General features: G+C 39.2%; 1 long non-coding RNA gene across 5 annotated transcripts in view; it reads left to right on the forward strand.

Moving 5' to 3' along the window:
* Positions 1 to 22761, forward strand: part of LOC114010389 (uncharacterized) — a 53898-nt gene that overhangs the window by 1973 nt on the left and 29164 nt on the right. For all 5 annotated transcript variants that reach the window (XR_008746607.1, XR_008746609.1, XR_008746611.1 and 2 more), the window contains exon 2: positions 22066 to 22151. This is a non-coding gene — a long non-coding RNA (uncharacterized LOC114010389). The remainder of the gene's footprint in view (positions 1 to 22065; positions 22152 to 22761) is intronic.

A 22761-nucleotide genomic window follows, 5' to 3' on the forward strand; every position in this document is an offset into this window, starting at 1 on the left:
TTCTGATTTTTAGATTAACTATATAATTGACTTTAAAACAATATTGTAATGGTGTTTGGCAAAGCGATGTAACAATACCTGTTGACTTTCTATTTCCAACTAGAAATTGGGTCGTAGCCTCATATCTGGGAGACCACCTGCATTACACTCACTACTCATTACATGCAATTGATTTTAATCACTTTATATTTCTCAATCAGTGTAAGACTTGTTTCAGCAGATCATCACATATAAAACGTTATACATTATAGGATAAACATTATTGTTTTCATTGTTACTGATTTTTATTTTAAATCCCTTTGGTATCTCTAACTGTAAGCAGGATCCGTTCTTGTAATGTGTGCAAAGTGACCTGCAGGAAGAATCAATGGCAGATTTAAGGATAGTCAGTGGCTAAATGGTACACTCTGCTTAGTTTTTTATGCTTTCAGTATGCTGAAGATTGAGAAAATAAGCATTTTCTTGTAAAACTACATCTGTCTGCTTATCCAACCGTAGTGGCAGCTCAAACTTCAGTCACAGAGGAAGTGCAGCTCCCTCGCCAGTGAAGAGTATGTGATGGACTCCTCAAAGGTGCAGTCATTACAAGAAAAGAAGGGTGATGGAGACAATGCGTAGTGAAGCTGCTTGTGCTAGTGCTAATTTGCGTGTTCCTGTCTGGTGGTGGTGCTTAGAATGCTTAGAAGAAACATGAGCTTATCTGTATCTCAAAGCACTGGCATTTTCCACCCCAGTTTTCTGGAATTGCATTGCAGAGTTAAATCTGTGATAAATTCTAAAGCAGTGAGCAAGTAGATTTTCTGGATAAATTAACTTGATTATTTCTGTCTGAATAATCCTGGGATAAAGAAAGAATGCGGATCAGAAAGTCAGAATCTAGGTCCCAGAGCCTGAGCATGGGACAGGGGAAGAAGTAGGTTTGTGTTTTTGTCCTGTTCCTGGGGCTGGCTTGTCAGACCATGTCAGAAAGCTTTGCTTGTTGTTGCAGAGGGCTTTAGCAAAGCACAGCTCCTAACGGACTGTAATTTGAAATGTGCAGTTGACAGTAGAGAAGATGCATAGTATACTAATAAAAGGAAGTGGTAGATTATCTGATAATCACCTTTTAATATGTTATTTATGCAATAAACTGTATTTGGGCCTAATTAAGGCTACACTGTTTCTAGCAATGCTGCTGCTACATTTGAAGGAGCAGGTGATGTAATCTTTAATTTGTCCTCTGTCTCGTTATGTCAGGTGATAAATGACCTGGTACAGCAAGCTGTGACTTTCACATTACTTGTTATCTAATGGACATAAAAATAAAAAAGTACTTTTCATATTCAAAGTTCTTCCTTATGATTGTAGACAGCTGCCTCTTGGTTCCTTCTTTGAATTTTTGACTTGTGGAAGATTATCAAAACCAGTGGGCTGTATCAAACACTTAGGGTATGACTGGGTGTTGGGCTTAAGGATGGATCTCAGTCTGGATATGTCAGCTAGCTGTGACCTATCTGAAAAAGAGCTGGGAAGAGATCTAACTGTGCATCATATTCTTCCACCTCAGCTGTGCTGTGCTTCCCATATGAAGTGATGCACTATTCAGAGAGGACAGCTACTAATAGCTCCCACCAAACAGTGGTACCAGGACTGTGATGGTCACCATCTGTCCTGCCTCATAACTACAACTATACTTTGGCGTGTTTTGGCATGTCAGGGCCCTTCCTTGTTTTTTTTAGATTTTTTTTTCTCCCCTTCTTTTGGGTGATATTTACAGGTATTCTGCAAGTAGGATTGTTTTTATGGCAGGTTTTTAAATGACAGGCTCAGCAAAATGGAATTATTATCTTGCCCACAAAATTTGGGGAGGGTTGTAAAGCAAGCTGCCGTATTTTTAGCAAGGTAGTAAAAAAGTAAATGCTAAGTGAGTAAAATCAAATATTGAAAGTGGTTATGTATTGTAAAGATAACTGAACATTTGTCCAGGTCACAAATATAATTTCTTGTGAACATGTAACATTTAATATCCATCATCAAGATTTACTGGATATGACCCACCTGAGGACAGGAAAATGCTAATCTTAAATACACTAATCTGTATCACCTAGATAAAATTATTTACATGATCATATGAAGTAATATAAAAACATTGCAATAGTCAGAACATGGACTCACACATTTAGCCGTTATATCTCTCATACAACTTTAGTATATTTTTACTCTTGGACTTAAACACGACACACCCTGTTACTTATTAAATATTCTGAAACATTTGGGGAAAAGACATTATTTTTCTTTTAACTCTTGATAGTCCCTGAATTTTATTTGTATATTTAGGATTGTATAAAGGACCTTGGTTTAGAAAATAAGTGATCAGATTCAGTAATCACAGTGCCTTTGTCCTTGTTTTTTTGGTGGATTTTCCAAGCTTTATATGAAAAGAGAATGGGTATTTGGTTTGCAATAGCTTTTTTAAACAGAACATTTTGTCTGCATTTTTTGTGCTATCTACATTACAGGACTGAAGGAGTGTGGTAGTAACTTTTTCAATTGTTCTTACCAGTGAGAAATCATTTCTGGTCCTGATATTTTCTGAAACAAAATATTAGGTGTTTAGATTCTGGCTGAGATCCTGTTTTGCCTGCTGCCACCCTGGTAATACAATGGTACACTTGCTCAGATCTATTAATAATGAGGGCTACAACAGTTGAGCACCATGGGAGCCAACACCCTTTGCAATCATCTGTGTAGTCTCCTACCAGCCTTGGCCAACCCCTCCTTGTTAACATGTGCCACACACTAGCTGGGCTGTTCCTGGACATCTGAATTCTTTTGAAAATTATTACCTCTTGTTTTAGATGACTGCTGACACAATTTTGCATTAAGAGATCTGCATGAGGGTACTTGTATCCAGCTATTGCAATATGGGGACACTACCCAGCTTGACTGAATCAAGGGGCAGAAAATGCTAGGAGCTTTTCTAGACATTTGGAGGGAGGGAGGGAGCGCTTGGGAGTACGATACTTGTGAGTCACCAGGGATTTTAGTTCCGTGTTGTGCTACTGCTGGTGATGGCATGTCATAAGTATAATGTCAGGATAAACTGGCGCTTTTGTGAAGATAAATGATACTTCATTTCAGCACTAGCAGTTTAACAAAGCCACCTCACGCTAGAGTCATTTTGCTGTTTATTGGCTGTTTTCACCGAGCTTCCTCTTTTCTCCTCTTGCTTGTGGGACATAGGCAATTTTATGATGCCAGTCCTCTTCCTAGCGACTTGCTTTGCATGAAGCCAGTGAAGCTATCTGTGTGGAAGTAATGCAGAGACAAATGCTCAGTAAAGAAGGAGGAAGGGAAAGAGTGGGAGATTTTGATGGATTCTGCTTGCCCACAGTAACATTGTGGTGCTTTTCTGTACCTTTCTCAACACATGCTGCCTTGGATTTTCTGGGGCCACATGCAGCCCGGGTGCGTCCTAGGTGCTGAATCCATGCTAATAAATTAAACATGTACTGGACCATTTCTTAGCAATGAGGCCAGTTAGCAGGGGATGACTGTTAATCATCCAAAACAGAGAATCTGCATCAGAAATGCCTGTTCATAATAGTTACTGGGTCCAATTCCTGAAGCTTACAGACTGTTTAGAAAAGTGATATTTCTCATAAACCCAAAGGGATTATTCTCCCAAGGGATTAGACTTCTAACAAAACTATCTTCTGGCAGCAGATTTGAGTGCCAGGGCCTGGGAGGATTCCCTGACACCTTTTAATTTATTAGCACAGGTAGTATCAGGTATTCAGTTGTCTGCTATGTTCAGGATCAGGCTATGTTAAGTTTTTTAGGCTGGGGTATTTCCTCAAATGCTTCAGCTTCTCCCTTCCCCCTACTTCTAAGTTTTAACTTTTATTTTCATTTTCAGTCTAAAATGCTGATGTTCTTGGTGTTTCCTCCAGAATTATTTCAGCTGAGAGCAAGCTGAAAAATTTACTTTCAGCAGTGCATTAGAGCAAAATTTATTTTTCTCCCTTTATCTTTTTAAATTTAAACTGTTATACAACCGTGGCAGATTTGATGCAAAGCACCACCTAGAGTGTCAAAAATCTCTCAGGTCTGTAATTACAGTTCCCAGAAGTACATAATCTGCTGGAAATCTGCCCTGTTGCTTGAATCACTACAATTCTCTCCAAATAGCTGCTAAACTTTCAGTCATGCCAGTCATGCAAGATAACATTCATTGCTTTACTACAAGACTACAAGGAGAGGTCTAGATAATCAAATGGATGCATAGAACCAGGTGGTCAGGTGGGGGCTGAAGATGTCAAACATTAGTGTTTTGTTTTGTTTTGGTTTTTTTTGCTGGCACTTCAATAAGGGTAAAAAGTTGGCGTGTTTATTTGATAACACCTAAGTGTCTTGGAATCAAATTAAGATGCAGCCTAAATGAGAAGCTACAACTTGTAGGAACTGAGCATACTTAGTACGCTACAAGACTGAATTCTCCATAGAAGCAATAGCCCTAGTTTCCAGCTCTGGGTTTGAAATCCTTCAGGCTTGAACAAAGTCAAGTCTTGCCCAAATTCTGTGACTCTGAACCATCTCCAACAGATACGCTTTCATTTAATGAAAGGTAATTTTTCTTGTATAAAACTAATGGTTATGGTAATACTTTTTTTTTATTCCAAAGAGAGAAATAAATCCTCCCTAGTGCTTGTGGACTACAACATTCAACCCCATTCACTGATGTTCCGAACCTTAGTCATTTTGTTAGTAAGTGCAACTCATTTGGGAGCAGGTAATTCCTGATGAGTGTTCTGTTGAAGGTCTATGGCTTTTAGCAACAGTACTTATGTCTTGAGGAATTTATAGTAAGCCAAAATCAAACAACCCTCTTAACCATTTCCTCAGTTTTAGAGCATAAACACATTGCCTTCTCTTCCTGTTTATATACGTAATTAGCATGTGTCATCTGGGAATAACGTAAGGCATATTTTTAGCACAAATGTAACAGTTTAGGAGAGGGTAAATTCTGGAAAAAATCTTTAAAAAATAACCCAGCAATGAAGGTGGAATATTTTAATGAAAAATATATATATAAAGCAGGTATTAAATGAGGACCCTGTATACCAGCCTGCATGCACAAGGTACCAAACACCAGTCGTACAGGTTCAGATTGTCTGAATGCCTGTAGGACCATTTCCCAAGTCTCCAGGCAGGAACACATGGGCCTCTTCTGTGGGGTCTTCCATCATTGACACTTGGTCAATATATGAAATGCCTCTAAAGATTTACAGGCCTGGAGTTACCACAGCTAACCATCAAACAGGGGAAAATAGCACAGACAGGCTGAGATGGTAGTTTGGATGGGGCAGAAAGACATTTTTTGGGTTTGGGAATGCATTTGAAGTGACCTGCAGAATGAAGTGTCTGTATTGGAATGCCCTAATGTACTTTTAAACTAGAAAGAACAGTCCCTCCTTGTTAATAAAAGGCTTGTGCACCTTATTCCTTTTCCAGTGCAAAGAGCTTGGACTGAAAAAGACAAAATCCCACAAAAAATTTAGATTGCTTCTTAAAACTGTTTGACTTTTCAGGTAATAGCCATCCAGTAGAACTGCATACTAGTTTTCTACTGTATTCTTTAAATAATGTTTACTGTATGTTTCACATGCCACCTTGTGGTCTTCAATTAAAAAGAGAAATTTTGTTTGATTTGGTAAACAGCAAATATGTTTCTGTGTAAATATTTCCAATAAGTAAATCTCTAGTATAGATTCATATCTCAGAAAATTTATCAAAACCAAATTTTCAAAACTTTTGTAAAGAATAGGTTTAAAGAGCATCAAATACAAATTAGTTTAGAACATGACCTTCAAACTGACAGTATTTATATTGTAGTAATTGTGCTGTATATATTCAAAATAAAGATAAAATATCGGAAGAAATATGCAGGATGTGAATCCTTTTTGTCCCCAGAACCTGCAGGATGATGGACTGTTTGCCTGTTACTGTTTCTTCCATCTCACTTGTGGGGTCCTCGGCAAAAAGGCAGGACCCAGGACTGTCCTCTGCCCAAGCTGGCTCCGAAGGGCTCTGAAACTGATTCTGCAGTTTTCTGTCACCTGGGCTCAAAACAGTGGCATGGTGCCCTTGTGCTCCCTTTTTACTTCTGCTTGAGTACTTTCTGCCATTTCACTCGTGGCTTTCAGTTTGTGCTGTGCATCTTCTCATTGGGTTTGAAGAGAGCTGAAGGATTGGATGACAGAATTTCTCTTCTCTGCCACTTGCAGTAGTTGCCCCTTCAGGTCAGCATTTTCATCTTGCAACCTTTCTGCCCAGCACATCTGCTTGTGGAGGGGAGAATTTTCTTCAGCCAGCCTGGTGTTTTCATCTGTTATCTCTGTGAGCTGCTTGGTAAGTCCTCACACCTTTGGCTGAGGGTGCTCACAGAACAGAGTCCTCTGTCTGCAGCCAGTTGGGTGTGAAGGTCCTCAGCTGCCTTCTATGAGGAGACCTCACTGCGCTAGTTCTGTGCCAGCAAAGCTCCAGCAGGCTCTCTCCTCTCCTCAGTCCTCTGTTGAGGAAACTATTTCATGCCTAGTTCCTCAGCAGAGCTTTGGATAGGCAGTAGCACTGGAGTATTCATCAGGTGCTTGATGGTGTCCTGCAAACCTGCGTCTTTCTCTCAGCTGCTCAGTGAGGGCAGCTAGCTTGGCATTTTTCTGCTGGAGCCTCTCTGCCTCCTTGCACACTTCTGGAGACCTTGTCTTTCTCAGGAGGCAGCTCTCTGTCTCAAGGGCACTGAGCTGGTTCTCCAGGTCTTCCAGGGCATGCTGCAGGTGGCCACTCTGCTCCAGCAGCCAGCTGCAGGCACTACCAGGAAGCACCAAGTCTTCCCCCGCAGGCTCTGGCACCTGGAGCAGAGCACCCACCACAGTGTGGCATGTCACCTTGCTGCCCAGCGCTGTGGCTTTTGGTGGGGGGGTGTCTCTTGTAGTGCCAACCAGGAAGACTGAGCCTTGACCTGGTGGCTGGCTGCTGCCAGGGCCTGGGGCCCATTTCTCTGAGGGGAGCTCCTGCTTTCGCTTAGCTTTTATTGCTGAGCACAACACCATTTGGTATGACATATCTTTTTGGTCAGCTTGGGTCAGCTGTTCTGGCTATGTCCCCTCTCAACATCTTGCCCAGCCCCAGCCTACTGGCCTTTGGGTGTGGTGGGTTTGGAGAGGTGGCCTTGACGCTCAGCAGTAGCTAAAATGGTGGTTTGTTATCAATATCTTTCTAGCTAAAAAATACAAAGCAAGTACTATGAGGACTTCTATGAGAAAGTTGACTGCATTCCAGCCATACTTACTACAATCTCCATTTTTATTCCATACCATTGGTGTCATCCTCAGGTCCACATAATTAAATACATTTTTATATCTTCTAACCATTGTTTTGTATCTAATTCTCATTACTGAAATCCCTTCTTAGCAATCCAGCTTATACTAGTGATACTGAAAAACCAGCACAAAGGAAACCCTCTAGACTTTTCCAAGTTTAGAAGGCAGGCATTCTTTATTGCAGTGCTGGGTGCATGGAGATTAGTATCTCAGATCATACACACCTATCTGACCAGCGTCCTCACTTTACAACAAAACACACATTCATCATATTTCACCAAAATCTAATACATATTATAGCTACTTCCCAAAAATGATTTACATATGCATAAGACACTTGCACATGCACACTTAGCTCCTGGGGTTTTATCCTGGAGTCTGTTGAGACTCCTGGTGGCTGGCAAGTTGGTGAACTTCAACTGAACTTTCTTGGGGAACATGTGCACTACTTGTTCTTATATAACTTCATTTGTTCCCTGTGGTATATGGTTTGACCATAATGCTCTGTTATCCCACTTCTCTTGCCTATTATTATATCCCAGGTGTCTCAGAAAGCTTGTTACATCTCAGTGAGCTTATTTAATAGGTTGAGTTAATCATTGCTTTAGTTGCAGCCTCTGTTATTGATTCTTTATATCTTAATTATATCACTATGTACCGAAGATACAGATTTATACATTCTCATTAACTGTCCCGTAACAGATAGATATTATTCTCCTATTCCATGGGCTTCCTCCACTCCTTCAAATGTTTGTAAAAACAGGCTATGATTTGGCCCTCATCTGTCAAGGTGAATTCTCAGGACAGTAGCAGCAGCATGTTCAATTGTTGGACCCCAACAGTGGCTTGGTTTTGGTCATTGTTGCACTCACCCAGGTCCTTTTGAATCTCACCCTTTGTTGGTTGAGATCGTTCCTGCTACATGACTCCCTACAACATACAACTCGCACCATGGATTATTTTTTCTCCAAGGAAGCACAAAGATGATGGTGTCCCCATCCTTCTGCATTACCTACTAAGCACATCCAGGTCCTTGAGCAAAGATAATCCCACAAATGGGTTTGCCTTTCCCAGGGGAGGAGTAAACCACACTGCCTTCCTCAGCCACTTCTGTGTGCACTATGGGGACCTTATCTCCTCCCCCAGCATGTTGGGAGTTTGTTTGCAGGATCAGGATGGTTAGCAGATCCTCTGGTGTTAACCAGCCATGTTGCTTTTGCTAAATCTATATCCTGGTGTTTCCATGACCCAATGTCCAACTTTCTCAACATAGTTTTAGCAGTCCATTGTATCTCTCAGTGTTTCCAGATGCTTGTGGGTGATAGAGGATGTGATACACCCACTCAATGCTGTGTTTCTTCGTCCAGAAGTTTACAAGGTTATTTTGGAAATTACTCCCATTTGTCCATTTCTCCATGGTGGAGCACCTACCCAGTCTGCAGCTCATGGAGGACCGCACACTGCAGCATGTGGATGCATCCAAGGGAGGCTGTGGCTCCATGGGAGCCTATGCTAGAGGAGGCTCCTGACAGGACCTGTGGGCCCTGTGGAGAGGGACCCAGGCTGGAGCAGCTTTTTCTGGCAGGACTTATGGCCCTGTGCGGAACCCACACTGGAGCAGTCTGTTCCTGAAAGACTGCACTCTATGGAAGGGACCCACGCTGGAGCAGTTTATGAAGAACTGCAGCCCATGGGAAGGACTCACGTTGGAGAAGTTGTGGAGGACTGTCTTCTGTGGAGGGGACAGTATGAGGTGGAAGGAGTGGCACAAAGAATGTGTAATGAACTGAAACCCCCATTCCCCATCCACCTGCATAGGTCGGGGGGAGGAGATAAAGAAGCCAGGGGTGAAGTTAAGCCTGGGAAGAAGGAAGTGGCACAGAAAAGGTGGTTTAAGATTTCCTTTTATTTCTCATTATCATAGTCTCATTTGATTGGTAATAAATGAAATTCATTTTCCCCAAGTAGAGTCTGTTTCGCTCCTGACAGTATGTGCTAAGTTATGTCCCTTTTCTTTATCTTGACCCAAGGTCAAGAAAAACATCTTTCATCATGTTTTTTCTCACCTTTCCAGTTGAGGAGAGGGAGTGACAGATTGGCATTTGGCATTTGGCCAAGGTCAATCCACCACAAAAGGCAAGCTTGTACATCCTTTGGCAGCTTCAGAGCCATCTTCCCTCTTTCCTGTGCTAGTTACCTCTGTCAGTCCCCTGGGATGCTCCAGGACACTGTTGCAGGTCCATGCAAGAATCATCCCAGTTGCAGGACATCCGATAGCCTGGCTTGTTGTGTACGTACCAAAGCCCACCAGTGTTTTTTGCCTGCTTAAGCTCCCTTGCAAATATCCATTAGTGTAATGGTCTTAATTAGTATTCTCACAGGAATGCTACGGAAATTGTTTCTTTCCAATATAGCACATCCGTGAATAATGACTTGGGGACATCATAATAAGAAAACAACAAATGAACCAGGACATTTTGTGCACACCATGTGCCTTTGAGAAAAGAGTTGCTTTATCCACATGGGCTGTTATTACAACTATATAAAAAGAAATTCCTTTCCTGCATTGTTCTTCAAATTCCTCTAAAGTCTCACACCACATGCAGAAGTTGCTGCACATTTTACAGACAAAATACCACTCACTCCTTCCTTGAAATCTGAAGATCAAAGTCTTTGCATTGGACTCAGCATGTTCATTCAACATAGCTCTAGATACTGAGGAGAGCCTTCTGTTAAAGTCATGGCCTGCAGATGCAGGGCATGATATGGTTGTATGTTTGAACAGAGAGTATATAATTATCTGAGATGTGCTCTGGGTGAGAGCTATGCATGTGCACCCAAACCTTTGAAAAGCTCCAGTGGTTTCTGCCAGGTTGTCACTGCCAGGAGATGTCTGCCTTCATAGATAAGGCTACACCCTTAACATGTAAGCAGCAAAGGCAGTAAGGAGGAGTGCTTTTAAATGTAGAAATAAAACTATTAAAAAGAAGTAACAGAGCATTGAAAAATATGAAGAATTTTAGTAGAATTTCTATCATACTGTGGCCATGGGCATTGGAAAGGGGGTGAAGAAAGAAGCAACAGATCAGGAACATAATGTGGATTCAATAAGCACCAAAAAAGACAACATAAGCATTCATTTTATCCCTGATCTTTGTCCTCCTGATGTCTGGTGAAGCCCTCTTTGCCATGCAAAATGCCAAGCATATGGCTCCAGCCAGTTGAATGCTTATGTGCATGATTAATTATGCAGCTAGTCTCAGTGACTTCATCGGCTGCACCAAAGTTGGCTTCTGAGGCATGGGAGCACTCACCACTATGCTGGTTCTCAGATTATCTGAGCAAGGGGACTGGTTGGGGTGTGTGCTCTGGCACCCATCTAGCCTCCACACACAAATGGTTTTGCACAGGTATAAAGTATTCGAAGAGCAAGGGCATGTGGGCGTGAGTGGGTCTCCTGTCAGCTTAGGGGCTGAACAGGGCCAAAGCAAGCACCAGGACCAAGTGGTGAGGGAGCACTTCTGGAGACAGAAATTAGCCACAGAATTTGGTGCTGGTCACACCCCTGACGTTATGCACATGTGTGAATGCTTGTATGGTTTGGGCCATATTCTTCAGGCTTTTGATGCCAACCTTTTAAGGGTGCAGCCCATCCTGTGGCAGATGCTCTGCCTTTGTATTCTGCTTGTGCTTTTGTCAGTATATTATGGGCTCTGCTACATTGTACACAGGATTATGTTTAGAACGCTTGACTATGAATTTAAACTGCACATCGACAATGTATAACGAATTCACCTTTGTAGTTGCTGTACGAACAGTACTAGTTGATTTAGCACTGCACACTATTTGAAGTCAACACATTGGCATTACCATTATAACGGGTTTCATGGCAGAACACAGCAGCAGTTAGTGGTGATGGCCACTCGATGTCACTATAGTCATTCAAATTCATGCTTGAAAAATCCTTGTTAGCTGTGTTTTGATACTGGTGAGAACGTGAATGTGACATTTCAGATAAGCAGTATGACACATCTTTTCAAACAACTGTATAAATAATCGGCTTTATTAAAACACTCTCGGGGATAGATTTTTCTTCTGCATGTTCTCCAAGTACTCACAGAATATAAAGATAATAAAATGTTGTGATCTGCATTTCTTATTTTTCATAGAATCCCTTTAAAATATGAGCTAGCTAATTTAAGGTGCCATCTGCATTACAGATACATGGGCAGAAGTTTTTATATATCAGTATATTTTTAGGGATTATCTCTCATACACAAGCACATTTCAAGGCATCTTTCAGTATTTTACTTTTCACAGAGCTGTTTATTTGATGCAGTTTGAGGTTTTCATGTATATCTTACAGTGACAGAGGAGAGCACCTATCAGTTTGGTAGAGCAGCTGGACAAAGTTACTGTTAGCTTAGGTAATTTAGCCAAAAATTGTTATTAAAAATTGTACTTGTGCTTAGAAGATGTGGAAAGTATTTAAAATAATTGCTCAGATATTATTTCTTTTGTGGTGTATTATCTGATTTGCATTTGTTTATGAAAGGAAAATCAAAGTAAATGCTGATGGATGCAGCTTTTGCATTACTTGGGTCATATGCCATATTTCTTAATGTCAGGCCAACACAGACAGCTTAAGGGGGCCAGAAAGAGATTTAAGAGAAGTCTTCTTCAGTGTACTTATGTAGGTGAAACCCTGCAAACCTGGGGAGCAAGTGTCTGAAAGGCAGGGTCATTTAGGTATGATTGCCTAAACCCCTGAAAATGCATGGGTTACAAAGGGTGAAGAGATTTCAGACATATATACATTTTTCTGAGTCAGGTATTTATTTTATGGCCTCTTCAGAAAATGCATGAAGTCTTGAAGACTAGTTGCTTGTCAGCACAGTTTGTTCTCTGCCAGCATAGCTTGAGCTCCTAGGAACCTTGTTTAGCTTTGGAAAAAATGGGTCTGTATTTCTCTTCCCCTTAATGCCAAGGCTTATATGAGAAAGTTTGTGCTGCCTTTGCCAAAGAAGACATATCCTGAAGAGTGGGATTTTTTTTCTGGATTTTCCATTTTACTTGATCACTGGCAGAACAGCTTGGAAGCCACAGAGGCTTGCAAAACAGGAACAGTGATCGAGGGAAAGGTGTTAAGTACTGTGGTGGTTTGATGAAACACATCTCTTCAAGGACAAGACTTCCTGAAGAGCTACATGGTAAAAATCTGTTTGCTGGCTCTCCATGTGCCTGGAAAAGATGAATGCTTTAAGTTCAGAAGTCAGATGAGGACCCTTTGAAATTCAGGCAGACCTGAGTCTTACGGCAAAGTACGAATGTTAGTGGCTGTATTCTGTAGCTCTGCTGTCGCAGCACGATCCAAACCAGCCAGCTGCAACAAGGCTTCTGGTATGTGCTGGTAAAAGCCTTGTTGCAGCCAGCTAGTTTGGATAGTGCTGCAACACTGCCTCCATTATTCTTGTACTACCTTCTCCTGTACACCTTGCATAGCCACCATACTTGTCTTACAGCAATCTTCACATAAGCAAGCATGCAGCTGGTAGGACCTTTTCTGCTCCAACCCATTTACTCAGAATGAACAAAGCAGGCTGAGGATCTTGTCCAAGGGCTGTCACATGGGTGGACTGTGATAAGGCAGTCCTGAAAAGCTGAATTATTGTGGCTTTTCTGGTATAAAACTAATTTAGAGTACGGTTTGTAGATATCTTCAGGAGACATCTGCGTCTGAAGGCTCATACATCATGTAGGTGGCAGATCCAGTTCTGGAGCAGTGATTTCTTGCAATTTGTTTCCAACAAATGAGCCACTTCTTTTTCATCGCTCGCTCCTCGCTCTCTGGCTGGTGAGTCACAGCTCATCCCTGATGTCTCGTATGAGGAGATCTTGCTTGTATTTGGAAAGCTGGGCTTCTCTTCCCTAGTCATATACCACATACAGAGGTTTCATTAATCACTGCCCTTCTATGAAATGAAAAAGAAAGTCACCATGAACCAGCAAGACCTGACAATTCTTATTAATATACATTTGTCTCAGGATACTTTGCGACAGCTCTACCGTTAATGCACTTTGCCAACAGAAAAGTGCTGGGCAAGCTTATACTGCAACAGTGTCTTAGTGTTACACACTATTCCACATCTGTCGGGCAGAAGAACATAACTAAGCTACTGACACAATGCTCAGGCAAGCAACTTTTTACAAGTGAAGCACTGATGATGATTTAGTATGGAGTTATATTCCTTGCTTTGAAGCTCTGTCTTTGTGTATAAAAATCACACTTAAATTATGTCATGCTGTTCCAGGTGAACATCAGAATATACTTGTGGAAGCCAATTTTTAAATGAGATCTCAATTTTTTAATTTATCCTGCATGCCAATAAAGCAGCAGAATTCCCTGAATATTTTGAGTAAGTGCTACTGTGAGTTAAATGCTGAATCTACCATTTTGGAAACCATGACTCTGGCCTGATTTTAAAGACATTTTTAATAGAAATAGATGAAAGTTTGCTTTTGTTGATAAAAAACAACAAATTTGTTGATAGTTTTATGAGGTACCAGATTTTCCAAGGGGCTGAAAAGGGTTTGATCATGTAAATCAGTTAGATTCCCCTTCTCTGCAAAGGAAATGTCTCTGTTCATAGCAGACTTTCTTCCAGTGATGTTATAGCATCAAAAACGTTAATGCACTGGAAGTAGGCCCTCAAAAGTAATACTCTAAGAAATGGTTCTTTTGGGAATCACATATATGCTAACCATATAATGAATTCAGGAGTATTTTTAGGAGTTGCTATCACATGAGCAGTTATTGCCATGACAGCATGTTCTTAAATATTTTAAAATTGTGTAGATTATAAAAATATTAATGATTTCTTATTACCTCTTCAGCAGCCAAACTGTCTCAGGAGGGTCAATCGAATTTGTACAGAGGCTAAGCTGGTAAATAACTTATACCTAGAATCCGGACACATAAATTTTTCAGTTCAGACTGGGGCCTGCAAGCAATCGGCTTAATTTTTCTGTTTACATGCAAAAAGGATTTTAAAATGAAATGGATATACATATATAAAATAATATTTTGGCAAACCATATAACGTGATACAAAATACCTGTAGGCAGAAAGTGTTCATGTCATAAAATTAAAGAACTTGAAGACTGGGAGAGACTTTTTCTTTTTTTTTTTCAGTAATATGAAGGAAGGTGTTACTGAAAGGGACATAGTGGCACTTCTGTATTTCCAGTTTCAGTCTCACTGCTACCTGCAGCAGTGGAGGAAAAGGCTGATGTGTTGGGGCACAGCTCTGTGCTGATGCAGTTACAGAGCTGGGCAAATATAAATGCATCCACGAGTCCACTGCAGCATGCTCCCCTTTCTGGCACAGCCACACTGCAAGCCTGCGAGCTCATGCGTATGCATTAGCAAAGCGGCTGAGCAAGCAGTCAGTAACCCTGTGACGAACATGTCAGAAGAAGAAGAACAGGACATGTTTCTAGCTTGGCAGGATTTGGCTGCTGCGGCAAGTGGCAGGGCTGGGAGCTGCTTACCTTGCACTGGACAAGACTCAGCCTGTCAGCTGTCCCCACTGCAGTGACGCTCCCAATTAGGTGGTATTTCACTGCGGCTATCTCACGCTGGAGTGAGTTCCTGCCAGTCAGCAAAGCTGCATAACCCAAAGTGACACTTTTGATGGAGCACCACACAGACTCGGAGTGCAGGTACATCTGAAAGGGAGAAGGGCGGTAAGGGATGTTTTGTGACAGCCATAAGCTCCATTATAAAGTAAACTTTATAGGTAACAGGATTTATAAATACAGATTCACAGATAGATTAATTCCTTTGCTAACAATTTATACTTCACAGTTATTGCTATTTAATGACATTGAAGTTAAATATATCCTGCTAGAAAAATTACGCGTGATTGATAGGTATATCTAGCTTTACAGGTAATCTCTTTTATTAAAATAAAACTTAGTAATTATACCTTGAAATTGTTAGTCATAAAGTTTATTTATAAAGGAAAAAATAATGCAAACAAGCAAACATACAGACACAAACCTGCATGCTGCTTTCTCAGAAAATGCTGCAATAACTAGATATAAACTAAAAATTCTTATAGATAACTTTTTAATCAACATTGAAATATATAGACTTCTATAAAAAGACTAGAAAGAGAGCTTTTTCTGGGTTCCCTTGATCACTGAATAACACCAAGGAGAGCCTCAGACAGAGGCATCTCCTGGCCTGCAAGTGAACCTGACAGTACTGACCATGCCCCACCAGGAGGGTCCGTGGCAGGATTATAAAACTAATTATATCATCCTTTTGAGAAAACCTGGTCTATTAAAACAGAAACTACTTCCTGCTACCATTTCAGATTTTGTTTTATTTTTGTTGCATCTCAGAAAACATTGTCTTCCACATGATTTCAAATACTAACATCTTCTGTACTTTAAATAAGTTGGGAAAATACATAGTCTCTCAATCTTTTTGTGAAATACTTTGACCTCTTTATCACAAATGCCTTCTTCTTGGGCTTTATAGTTTTTTTGCACAATAACTCCCATCTCCATGTTTTAATAACAGTCCTGTGGATCCTCTTCTTACCTCTTCAAGTATTATAATTTATTATAAAGTTTTAGTACTGCACAGTAAAGTCTTCTGATTTATATTTGTATCACATTTCAGCCACAGTTTTTAGTTGTCTCTCTGAACCATACACACCTAGGAGAGTTGATCACATATGCTTTCATCATTTAGTGTCCCTTTTAAAATGTTTGTTCTTTTGTTTAAACCCAGCAGTTTGTTCTTATTTTGTAAAAGTGGTTTTCTTATTTATAGATACAATATCAAACTTCAGTTCAAATGGCTTGTATCCAAAGCCCTTTTTCCAGATGGAGTTTTTTTGTCAGATGTATCATGGGATCACTAAAATTGCAACTGCAATTAGCAAAAAGCTAATGTTGATACCCCCCTCACTTCCTCTGTCTGTCCTGGAGAAGCAGTGGCTTGCTTTATAGCGCTGTATTTAAATGAAGCATAAACCCTAAGGCACACTCTGAAGGAGGGAGAGGATCACTTATTAATGTGGTATCATATTTTTATCAAGGTGTTCAGTTGTTCCGAAAGAAAATGTGGTCATATTGTCCTATGTGCATGCAAATGTAGGAAAAGAGGATTTGTGCTCTGAAAAGTACAGTTCCTGTAGCAATTCGTTTACAAATCTAGATGGCCTCTGTGCACTTTTCTCATGTGTATTTTCCATAGTTGATTCTAGGGAATAATGCAATCTAAACTATCACTTTTTCAAATAAACCTCCCCCACCCCCCCACCCCCTCGCCAAACAACAAGAAAAAAAGAAACATGTCTTACCATAACCTCAGTTTAGGCACACATATATGAATTCAGTAATAAAGTTAAAAAAGGGAACAGTTAATGTAAGCTATTATAAAAAAAAGTAAGAAATACAAGCAAAGAAAGTTAAACTAACAAAAGTTGGGTCCACTGGGGCCTTTTGCTTTGCTATTATGTATTTTTCCACAATATATCACAGTGGAAAAAATGCAGTATGTATTCAGAGCAGAGGCATAAGGAATAAAGGCTATGCCATGCTTTTTCTGAAAATTATATAATTTCTGCCTGACTGGTAGTCGTGCTGTGAAGATTAATTAAAGTTTATGAAGCACATCAAGATCTTTGGAGAAAAGGCATAGTGCTATGACTAAAATACAAATGCTTTTGTCTTGACATGCCATCTTTGGTTTGGCTTGCATTAATTCTGTATTGAATTTATCCACAAGGAAATACAAAGGGGCTTGTGATTTTTTTGTTTTATTACCATTCATGTGAGAGAATATTTGTAGTGATATGGAAGGTATTGGTCATCTGATATGCCACAGTAAACTTTTCTTTGAGTTTAAGATAAGAATATACTCCATAATTTATTTCATTCTTTTTTCTTATCCCCTTCAAAGTGTGTGATTGAAGTAGTCACTATCATTATTCAACAAAAGTTCATATTAGGCTGCAGCAAGTTCTCAGATGTAATTTTTCAGCTCATTTTAAATATTCTCATTTTCTTTTCTGGATATATTTTCAAAGGCTTGTGCAGCAGGGAATTTGCAAGAATTACACAAGACCGTGACTGAAGCCATGTTTGTCTATGTTTTTATAAACAAATTATACAACAGAGAGTGTAAGCAGGGAGTCCCATGTACATTTGTCTGGCTGTGCAAACTCAGCACATAGAAAAAGTTTGATGTGGTCAAGAATCATGGAGCTGAGCACTAATTTTATATGACTCACCCCTATGCAAACTTGTAAATGCTTAGCCTTGGAAATCACTCTGTTAGGTTAATCCCATGTTTCATTATTGTTTCTAGGGACAAAATCTATTGTGATTTTAGTTTTTAAGTATTGACAGATTGTATTGCACAGTATCTGGCTGCTTAAGGCAACCTGTACAGGGTTGAAATCACTGCAATTTGGTGTTACATGCATCTCTAATTATAGATAAACCTTTTCTATATAGAGGCTAAATCAATGGTAAAGATAAAATCTCTGAATGCATAACTTTGGTGGAGACAAAATTTATAAAAATCAGTAAAATAAGGTTGAATTTTCAGTAATCTCTTGACTTTTTAGCTGATGACTTCATGGTATTATAATCCCTGACTGTGATGATACAACCTACAAACAAATTTCTCTTGGTGGCTTGTTGATTCAGGAAGCAACTATGTTACTGAAAATCTTTGTACGAAAAAAATTCTGTAAATTTTAGGAAAATCAACTATCATTGTAGTCTTCTTACTTGTAGTTGCCTTTCTTATTTAAATATCATAATTTTAATGTTTCTTTTGTCTTGATGACAGTTTTACTGTTTTATTCACGTTTATAGCTATGATGTAGTAAGTCAGCCTTCATGAATCACAAATCTAGAACCTATCACTGGTTCTTGTTTATATATTATTTGTTTTAGTTGTGTAATTTTCTATATATTCTAAATTAATATTTACTCTTAGTTGCATTTTAAATATAATTTTAAATATACATGATAAACTTAGTCATTTTAGGGTACATAGTTTGCAAAAAACCTAAATGAGAAAGTGGTGCCTCCCACATTGTGTCTGTTCTATGGGTTTACAAATTCTGCTTGCCCTGTTGTGAGTGTGACCCAAAAGCATGTCTGGGTTGCTGAACAGAGGGTGTTGGATCCCAAGGCATACAGTTGGAAGTGTCACCACGGGGGTATACAGGACAGATGATTCTACAGAACTTCAGAATCGTTCTTGTCATTGGTAATTTTGCCTTTGAAGGTCTGGTTAATCATGCATGGTTCCCATATTTCTTGGGAATGACTAGGAATAATAGCTAGAATCAGCCCAGTGTGTGGTCCAATAGGAAAGTAATATAAATAAGCAACTAACTTGGCTTTAAGCTAATCTTTCCATTTCTTTGTTACTTTGAAGAAATTTGATTTTAGACCTTCTGTCATCTCTAATGTACAGAGAACCACATTTTCAACTGATGAAACCTTTAAACAGAACATCTCTTTCATTTCAGAAATAGCCACTATCCTTTGTAATATTTTTCTCCCTGTTGTTTAAACTGTAAAAACATTTTTTTGTCTATTAAATTACAGCTAGACTTGGTGTAACTCAACATCTTCAGGTTGTTCTGTCTTTACTCTTCAAGCTGTAGTGTCTTATTAAATAAATTTAAAGTATATTCCAAGTTTGTTCTCCGTTCTGTTTTAAATATGATCATAAATCACACTGAAGCAAAAATTTGGAATCCTATCGTACCTGCTTCTCTGGGTAAGACCTGTTTGCCAGTAATATGGAATCAGTCATGATATTTCTCCGCTTAAAGTGTGACCCCATATTCAAAATGTATGGTTTGTTTTTCATTTTGTTTGTTTAATTTGAAAATTCCTGTTACTATTGAAACAATTTATATTTTATATTGAGTCCTCTGCCCTCTAACCTGAAACTTTTTTAAAAGTCCCAGAAAAGCTAGTAAGGTAAATATCCTGGTAAATATCACATTTCAACTGACAAATTATATTGACAAGAAACCAAAACTGCTTGTAAAATAGAGTAAAAGGGCAAAAAGATACATTTCTTTGCAGGCTACACTTAGCAGTTGATTCTTACATATACTCAGTTTTTGGATGATTACTTCACTTAGACGATGGTCTTCACTTGAAGGCTCTTTGAAAATATGAAGCAACAATGTAAAATATTTTTAATGCAAGTGAAAAAAAATCTGTATTTCCAGTTCCTAGTCTGTTCCATCAGACACGTCTATACATTTTTAGGTTTATGCCTATATATAAAGCTACACAGACGCATAACTGCAGCATTAAGATAGAGGGAACCTGTTCTCAGAATGCTTCATGATTGTCCTCTAAAATCAACTGGGCTCTACAATGCTGCCAACTTTTATTTAAAGGATGGAATTTATGCCATTAATATCCCATGATTAGTTGTACTGAAGTCAGGCAAGACTATGAGAGCTGGGAAAGCTAATTTCTACCTTTTCCTTGAGATGTCCAGTATTCTCATGTTAGTATATTAGTTTCACACTAGTAATCTTTTTCATAGCAGTGTTGGCGTAGCTAGTTTTAAGCCTTTTCAGTTTTGTTGTATCTTCCCTTGGTTCTGTGTAAAGTCAATGCAGTCTCCAGTCACACGTGACTCCGAGGAGATGCCTGACAAAGATGCCTTAGGTTAGGCTGAGTAAATAATGCTTTTAATTACAAATCTGTTTCTTCCCTAGACCTTGCCCCCTTAGCAGATGTCACACTCAGAAGTTCTCTTACAGTGACAGAACCTCAATGTGAGTTTCCTAACTAATACAAATCAGAAGCCCATCTACCTGCACTGATAATATATCTCATCTGAGTCTGTGGCCTTTCATCTTTATTTTTATGCTGCCTTCTATTTTTTTTCTGAAGAATCAATAAATGAACTTGGAGAAATTTCTGCCTTGCTTAGCAAGTGTAGTTTCTGCGGCTTATTAAGATTACTCAAGGTGTAAATTAAAGACTGAATGACCACATTTAAAACAATGGCCAAAGATCTTAAAAATGTTCCACAGTCCTGGAAACAGTATCTGCATGTACTTATATGCCAGGAAACAAAGAGAGTAGAATATAGTGAAGTTACACAAAAAACAGTGGACAGAGTCAGAGTCCATAAATGACAATTCTGATGCTTAGAGGTTCAAGCCTCTAAGTGAATCTTTTGATCTCTTATTTTGTACTTCGCCTTAATTTAGCATTTTCCCTAGAGCTTCGCTTGTTTCAGTATTTTTGTTCTACCCTTTCAAAATTCCTTAGGATCAATGATACCATTAGTTCTGTGTTTGTTTTAATTCTCTTCTTTTATTGTGTTTTCTTCACAGTATCTGTCTTCTTTCATTATTTGCCATTTCCAGCATTTGCCTTGTTTCACTATCAGTTGCTTATTAGGCAGTTTGTATTTCCAGTACTTGTCATTTCCCTTTGCATTTAATTTCAAAATTTGTGTCATGCCTTTTCTTCTTCACATGACTCATAACTCATTTGCTCCCAGTGTTTCTCCAAATGGCTACAGGATAGATTCCTGGGTAATGTGGAAGATCGCAGAGTCCAGAGAGATGACCCACTATCCTTATCAACATACATCTTCTTGATTTTAACTGAAAGGCAGAGGGTAACAGAATAATTTAATGCATTAGATAATGCAGCTTTCTGACTTTGACTAGCATTAAATTATTGTCTTTGGACAATATTTCTTGATGTATTTCTCAGTCATTTTGGAAAGACCTAGTAAGTATTTGATATCTGAATATATTCAGTACTGATTTTTAAAATACTTATATACCATTATTCTGCATTATTAAGAAAAGGACATATTTTAAAATACTTTCTCCATTGTGCATATTGCCAAATAGAGTGTAATTAAAGTATATAAGATTTTCTTTTGCTTGACAAATAAAACGAGGGGGATCCTTATGTATAAATAACTTTTGAGTGTGTTACTATACATCATGTTGCTTCAAAATCATGTTTTGTGATGCTGCAGAAGTTTAATGTATCTTATAGGCTTCTTGTTATGAATTTACAGTTAAATCCAAAAAGAACAAAACATTTAAAGAGAATTTACAATGAAAGATACCTATCTGAGTGTCTTATACAAATCCTTAGCTCCTATATAGTATTTTTTAGGTGCCCACTATCTCTTTGAAAGGTAGAGGCAGAACAAGGACTGTGTTAGCGAAGAGCAGGAAGATGTAAACATCCCCAATGGCATCAAGAATCCAATTGAGGGGATGGGCACACACAAAGAAAACAGGAGATGTGGTTTAGATGCTCAAGGGTGATCTGTGCAGGGTTTCAGTTTTTTAGCTTACCACTGTACTAGTTTCACTCTATTTGTGTTTCATTTCAATGCCTCAGGATGGGAGATGTCTGACAGCTCTAGGCATTAGCCTATCTCTACCTCTGCCTCTGCCTCTACCTCTACCTCTACCTTTACCTCTACCTCTACCTCTACCTCTACCTCTACCTCTACCTCTACCTCTACCTCTACCTCTACCTCTACCTCTACCTCTACCTCTACCTCTACCTCTACCTCTACCTCTACCTCTACCAGTGATGCTGCTTCTGTAGACCCCTCTGCATTCTTAAATTCTTCCCTCTTTTTTTCCCACAGGAAAAGTTGCAGTCTTTTCCCTTCTTTTCATTCACTCTGGAATAGAAAGTGAGCAACAAGCTGCTCCCCTGCTTCCCATGTATCAGGTAATCAGGTTTCTTTGCCTTTTAAAACACTGCTGAACCTGGGCTCCTCCACTTGGACCATTTCTTCTTACATCAAGAAACATGAGCAAGCCTGAAGTCCTTGGGAGGATACATGCCTGAACCCTGGAATGTCTGGGGTTTTTTGGCTCTCCTACTTAGAAATAAAAAGTCAAGCTGCTAGGCCCCATACCTAGTGTCTTTTTGACATGTTTATTCTCACTTCATATTCAGAATTTTTTCTGACTACCAGCAGATGTCACTGCAGTCAAAAGAAAGTTCCGAGGTGATTTTTGCTATGAATAAAATTGCTTTCCTAACAAAATACAAATGATAAACCATTGTTATTTCTAGTGCTACTCCCAGTTGTTTGTTTTTTTTTATGTGGCAGATCAAATCCTTGAGAGGATGAAATATGCCTTCAGGAAGGAATTCAGGTTTTAAGTCCAGGTTATTAACTTATTCTGAAAGTCAAGTGCTTAGAAATTTCTCAGCAAAATGTTTTTTCATTGGAAAAAAGGAATTTGTTGAAATAGTTTGCTGAAATGTGATGCTCTAATGAAAAAACTGTTAATAAAAAACCCCACCCAAATATATCCTGTGTACAGTAGAG

This window comes from Falco peregrinus, chromosome 3 (genome assembly GCF_023634155.1).
Source record: "Falco peregrinus isolate bFalPer1 chromosome 3, bFalPer1.pri, whole genome shotgun sequence".
In the NCBI taxonomy this organism is placed as follows: Eukaryota; Metazoa; Chordata; class Aves; order Falconiformes; family Falconidae; genus Falco; species Falco peregrinus.